We start from the raw sequence: 6,026 nt of genomic DNA on the forward strand, positions 1-6,026 counted from the left end.
TGGAAGACTTTGATGGACATACGGACACAAGGAGGAAGTTAGAGAAGTTCTGCGAAGTTCTTGATCTGGTATACGCCTCGCAAGTGGGCTCATTTTCGTCTTCTGCGCATGAGAAAAGAAGTAGCGGTGACGTCAGAACGCCGAGCCCTAATTGGCTGATCGCGACCTCCTATCTGAGCGTCGTCTGCTCCTTTGCAACGTCGTCTGCTCGCAGCGTCGTCTGCGTCTGTCTTACCTTTCCTGCGACTTTCGGAAGTCGAGCGAGCTCGACTTCGCCTTTCAGAAAGGGCAGACGAAATAACTCGAGCGGTACGTTGTTTTTGCCTAACAACTAGCAGACGCGCATCAAGGAGGGAAGTCAAAGGACTCACTGGCGAGGTGTCGCGAGGCGCCGAGGTTTGTTTGCTAAGAACCGAGAGTGAGCGAGTTAGTGTCCCGCAAGTTCCCTCCCAAATACTTTTTTTCTCCTTTCGTGTGCGGCGAGACTCCTCACTCTTTAACGGCATCGGCGGGTTGGCGCAGTTAACGTCGTCTGCTTTACGTCTGCTAGTCAAAGCGATGGCTGCTTTACCTTTCCTGCGTCTGTCGGAGATTCACCGCTTTTTTACCGGCGAGAGTCACCGTTGCCTCGGAAAACAAGGAGATATGACAAGAGGAACAGATTGACCTCCTAATCTAAAATTGAGGTGAGCGATGAAAGTATAAGACGGGAAGGGTTCACAAGGGTCGCGCGGGCATATTCCATTCAGCACGCCAGCCGGTCGTGGGCAGACGGTCGCCGAGTCAGAGTGCCTGCTAGGCCTATCTGCCGAGCTCGCTTGGTCGTTGTCGGTGCAATCGTGGCCGTTGGAGCTATTCCCGGGGGTTTGTGGATCCAGCGTTCTTGTTCGTCGCCGTCTGTTTCAGGTACCTTTTACTTTTTTTCTTGCTGCTTGAAGTCGGGATGCGTGAGAAGCGCACGTAGAAAAATAAACGTCCGTTGGTCGTCGCGACCGCGACGCTGTCGGCCATGCTGATTTGATCGTAAGTGCGTAAGACAGCTTCGGAGCTGTTGTAGGATTTCGTCGTAACCTGCGCAAAACTTACGAAAATTTCGTTTCGTGAATACGAATTTGTTCTCAAGTTTTGTCTTACGCATGTTTTTGGCGTAAGATCGTTTTGTGAACCAGGCCTCTGGCCTCTGCACTTTCGAAAGTCGCAGGAAAGGTAAGACAGACGCAGACGACATTGCGAGCAGACGACGTTGCAAAGGAGCAGACGACGCTCAGATAGGGGGTCGCGATCAGCCAACCAGGGCTCGGCGTTCTGACGTCACCGCTACCCCCTGCGCAAGAAGCAGATGAACTTGCCCTCCGCATTGGTTAACGCTCAAGTAAAATGTGATGGAAAAATAACATAGGAAAGAAAGAACTCGCACTTGACTATTGACTACTGTTTAATGTCGAGGAAGATATACAACAGAGCAGATTAGGAGGTATGGAAATAGATGAGGAAGGCACAAAAAGTCTGGGGAGCGACCATAAGAGAATCAAGATCAGATTTGGCAAAGTAAAACCAGAAATGCAAAATCAAAAACAAAAGGGTGGGAATGACTTAAATGATAAACATATCTAAGCGAATCGGGAACATAGTATCCAAGCAACCCGAAAGAGATAGGATATATGAAGACTTAGTGTTTTCAAAAGAGAGAGAAATATCGAATCAAAGAAGAAGAAAGAAAACTAAAACGCAAGCTCAAAAGCTGTTGGGATAAAGAGGTTAAGGCAGCAATATCGAGACGCCAAGCGGCATCTAGAGAACACAGATGGGCAAAGAAAAAGGGGGCCACACTATAGTCAGTTACAGGTCAAGAAGGTAGCGGCAAATGCCCCTCAAAGGGAATCAGATATCCCTCCGCCACCTCCGCATCCAATAGCGTTCCACCGCTTCCGTGACGTCGCGGCCAACGCGCGAGGAAGGGCTTGCCTTTCTGTACATATTTGCTTTATCTTTCGACTTAGACTTAGCATTGTGGAAGCCACGAGAGGGAGATTAGAGTTCTCCCCCACCGACGGAAACAAATACGACTTTCGGGGATTAGCTTCCCCCCCGATGGATACAAAGGCTGCTTTCAGGGGCTCGGTTCCCTCTCTGATAAATACAAAGGTCGCTTTCTTAAAAAGTGGGATCGGAGACAAGTGGGAATCCATTGAAGCGGAACAAGGAGCGTTTCCAGTGAATTCTTCTTTCGACTGCGGAGGGACTTGAAACGGGCGCATCACGCTTGTGGGAGGAGCTTCTCCTACCTTCTTGACTTGTAACCGACTATAGCCGAAGTAACATCAAAATGGGAGTAATTTCAGGAAAGGAAGCGGGATGCATAAGCATTAATACAGGCCAAAATTGGGAGGGCAGGGGTCCAGTGGATGATAGAGATAAACCAGAAGGATAGGAATGCGGCAAAAGGGAGGTACCCAGTGACCGGAAATTGAGCAGGATGAGAATATTATATAAGGGCAAGGGAGACAAATACAGTTTTGAATCATGCAGACCAATCACAGTAACTTCAGTAATATGCAGACTATAGCTATGCAAATTGTAAAAAGAATGGAAGAATGGGCAGAGAGAAAGAAGGTTCTGGGGGAGCTTCAAAACAGTTTCAGGAGGGATAGACGGCAGATGATAACTTATTCGTAATCACTCAGTGCATAGAGATAGCAATGACAAGTCAAAGGCCATTATGGGTAGCATTTTTGGACATCAAAGGGCTAGGTGAATCAGGAAAAACTTTGGGACCTACTGAAGGGATATGGACTAGGGGGAACCATGGTCAAGTTTCTAGAATGGGTTTATACGGACAATAGAGTGGTTATAACATGGGAAGCCGAAACTACAAGACCAGCAGCAACAAAAAGAGCACTTAGACAGGGTGGCCCATTGTCTCCCCTGCGCTTTGATGTACCTCAGTGAGATGGACAAAAGATTAGGGCAGTGCAACCTAGGTTTTGACCTGACTTACATGGAGGAAGGACATAAAGTGAATCAAGTATGAATTAATGCATCCAGACGACATTATACTCGTAGCAGAAAGTCGTGAGACAATACAGGAACTGATTAGGATTTGCAGCAGAGGAGGGGACAGTTTCGGTTTAAACTTCAGTAGGGACAGGTCAGGTATAATAGTTTTCAACGACGAGAAGGGGGAACCCCTGGAGATACAGGACACAGTAATAGAAAACGTAGAAAAATACAAATATCTGGGAGTATGGCTAAGTGAGGGAAGTATCTAAAAGAACATAAAGATATTTCGGGACTAAAAACAGCGCAAAAAGACGGAAGGACTAGACGAAGTAACAAGGACGCAGCGCTGACTTACAAGCCCAGCCCCCAACCCCCCCCCCCCCCCCCCCCCCCCACTCCCCCCTTTTTTTTTTTTTTTGCTTGTTCGTTGTTGGTTTTTCTTTTATGATTTGTATTTTTGTCTTATATGTATAATACTTCACCCATGTTCGTGCACCACACAGTAGACCGCTAGGTTGTTTGTGGATACTGGAAAATAAAGCATTATTATTATTATTACTATATAATAACTATACTTACTCCGTCTCACTAAAACTGTAGTACAGCCAAAGCTACAAGGGAGAGAATGTATCCCGACCTGTTCAAGAGGAGGGAAAGGAGGAACGGGGGAATCCCAGCCCTTGTCTCCCGTTCATCCTTTCCCCCCTCTTGGAACAGGTTGGCATACGCCCTCTCCTGTAGCTTTGGCTGTACTGCACGGTTTTAGTGCTTTGCCCACGGTTTTAGTGCTTTGCCGTAAATTTCGAATTTTATCGGAGTTTGTTTTTGTTAGATACCACAATTCTCAGAAATTCGGAGTTTACTTATTTTGCTGTTTCCTATTTTTCAAGAATACAAATATATCCGGGTTATGTTAGATTGAAGCGAACGCGCGTGTATCTTCAGCTGTATTTCGCGTTGAGGCAATACTAATTTGTCGCATGACAAAAGTTGCAAACAAGTGCTGCTTCGACAAATGTCGATATCCTGGAGAAAGTCGCTGGGAAGCTCGCATTTATTCCATCCTATCCATCTCTTCATGGGGTGGAGTGGTAAAGGGTGCACCCCCTTCTATGAAATCTTTATGGATCATAGCTTTCAATGCTACAAAAACACAACCCCTTCTTCCTCGTGGCCCAAACTGAAAATCGGAAGTGGCTTTTGTCGTGACCCGAAAGTGCAATGACATGTTCTGAATGAACCTTGACAAGATAAGTGGTAAGACCCCTTTTGTCAATGGTCCGAGATTTAAAAGAAAACTGGGGTGGCATTTTTTTTCAGGACCATTGAACCTGTGCACTTACCAAACTTGAAATACCGACTTTTTTTTCGGGCATTGGTACATCAAAATTCGGAGCTCAAGCGATAAATCTGAATTGACGAGTTTTACCGGCGGGTGCATTTTGGAGCCCACAAGACCATTATGTGTCCCCCCCCCCCCCCCCCCCCCCCCCCGGGGGTTTATCAGAATGATCAAGACAATTAAAGAAGTTTTATTTCCCTCATACAGAAACCAAATAGCTGACCCATAACATGCGAACGTGTTCGTATCACACTTGCCTTACAATATTTGGCTGGATGTTGCCGATAACAAGACTGAAACATGAGGTGAAAACTTGCTTGTAAATTTTATTTTGTGAAAGGGAAAGGTAAAAAGAAGCCCAAACAAGTCATACAACCACCCGGTACCACTACTGTGGAGCACAGACGGTGCAAGCCATTTACCCTCAAAGTAATTCACAATTCAACAAATACAAACTCTGGGCGTACAACCAGCGATAGGCATAGTCCATTACCCAACACGAAATGCGCAAAACCCCTGCATTTGTCAATGAAAAACCTCGCCTTTCCTTATAACTTTTTTATCGCAAGCGGGTCAGTCCATACAACAGGTTTCTGAATGTGACCAATAGGTTTACTTCAGCAAAATGTGGTAAATGTGGCAATGGAAGTGCTAATGCAGATTTCAAGAAAGCTCATGTAGCTTTATCATGATTGGTTTTGTTCCGCTGTTTTCCTCAGGCTGATTGGCTTGGCAGTCTGTGATAACGCTTTGTCCTTCTGCTTTCCCAGCACCGCTATCTATTGATGGTAAATATGGAACTTGCAACTGTTGCGTTTTTTTTTTTTTTTTCATGGCGTCAATCTTTTTTTTTTTTTTTTATTGAATTTAGAAATATTTCTGGGCTTCTATAATATACATATGTGAGCCTTACAGCAGACTCCTATATGTGGTACCGCCTGCCTTGATCACTCGATTTGAAATAATTGGATCCATAACCCGAGCTTCTTAGCCATTGCTTAGCCAGGAGTGTTGGAAATGGCACTTCTCAGGCACGGTTTTGCCCTTTCACCCACAATTTCAAGCATGCCTTTGTGCACCATTAGAGCTAGGGTGTTACCAAGAATTAGTATAACCGGCTTCTTCCAGTGGCCACGCACCTAAAAAACTATTGCTTAATGTCTCTTAATCGGGATGCTAAAGTAACTTCCTGCTCAAACATTTTAAAATCAATATTTGCAATATAAAACTCACAAGTACCAATCTCCTTGAACTAATCACAAATTTCAAGGAAGTTTGAGGACTACAAAAAATCAAGGGCTTTCAAAATTTTGAAAATTACTTTCAATTCCAGGATTTTCAAGGACCCAACAAACCCTGCTTGTCACGACCACACAATGCCAAAAGTGAGACAAGCCAATACCCAGCCGAAAATACTGCCGCTGGTTCTATTCCTGCCAGTAGTTGCTCTATTGAAATTTTATTAACTATCTGCAACAACTCAGTAGACCCTAATCCTTAGTGTTGGCTATCATACATTGTTCTCCACTGCCGAGGTCACTGTAAGCAGTCAGTTGCTCGCTTGCCTAAAGCATTTATTTCCAATGATTACATCAGTCATTTTAATTTGTGACCATACGTCATATACCTGACAGTTGTAGCCAGGTTAACAGACAAATCATGCAATGCACAAAGCCAACAAAAT

The sequence above is a fragment of the Ixodes scapularis genome, unplaced genomic scaffold (genome assembly GCF_016920785.2).
Source record: "Ixodes scapularis isolate PalLabHiFi unplaced genomic scaffold, ASM1692078v2 PGA_scaffold9__187_contigs__length_104089568, whole genome shotgun sequence".
NCBI classification, from domain to species: Eukaryota; Metazoa; Arthropoda; class Arachnida; order Ixodida; family Ixodidae; genus Ixodes; species Ixodes scapularis.